This window comes from Propithecus coquereli, unplaced genomic scaffold, assembly GCF_000956105.1.
Source record: "Propithecus coquereli isolate 6110/MARCELLA unplaced genomic scaffold, Pcoq_1.0 Scaffold269, whole genome shotgun sequence".
In the NCBI taxonomy this organism is placed as follows: domain Eukaryota; kingdom Metazoa; phylum Chordata; class Mammalia; order Primates; family Indriidae; genus Propithecus; species Propithecus coquereli.
In genome coordinates, this window is record NW_012148274.1 from 1843367 (window position 1) to 1844092 (window position 726).

General features: G+C 45.5%; 1 protein-coding gene across 1 annotated transcript in view; it reads right to left on the reverse strand.

The window, feature by feature from the left end:
• Positions 1 to 726, reverse strand: part of B4GALNT3 (beta-1,4-N-acetyl-galactosaminyl transferase 3) — a 34686-nt gene that overhangs the window by 5771 nt on the left and 28189 nt on the right. The gene's annotated exons all lie outside the window — the stretch shown is intronic.

Consider the following 726-nt stretch of genomic DNA (forward strand, 5'->3'; position numbering starts at 1 on the left):
GGCGCATGCCTGTAGTCCCAGCTACTCGGGAGGCTGAGGCAGGAGGATCACTTGAGCCCAGGAGTTTGAGGTTGCTGTGTGCTAGGCTGACGCCACGGCACTCTAGCCCGGGCAACAGAGCAAGACTCAGTCTCAAAAAAGGAAACCAGAACCCTCATACACTGCTGATGGGAATGTAAAATGATGCAGCTGATTTGCAAACAGACCAGAAGTTCCTCAATATGTTAAATGCAGAGTTTCCATGTGACCCAGCAATTCTACTTCGGGTGTATACCCAAGAGAATTGAAAATTCGACACGAAAACTGGTACGTGAATGTTCATTGCGGCATTGTATTTGTAACAGCCAAAAAGAAGAAATAACCCAAACGTCCATCCAATGAGGCATGGATACACAAAATGTGGTATACCTGCGTGATAGGATATTATTTGGCAATACAAAAGAATGAGGTACTTGATACACTTGACCACATGGATGAACCTTGAGAACATTTTGCTAAGTGAAAGAAGCCAGGCTAAGTGAAAGAGAGGCCACGTATTATATAATTCTATTTACACGAAATGTCCAGAACAGCAAAGCTATAGAGACAGACAGTAAAGCAGTGCTTGCCAAGGATTGGAAGGAGGGAAAACTGGGAAGTGACCACTAGCAGGTGCAGAGTTTCTCTGAAAGGTGATGAGCGTGTTCTGGAATTAGACGGTGGTGATGGCTGCACGACGTCGTGAAC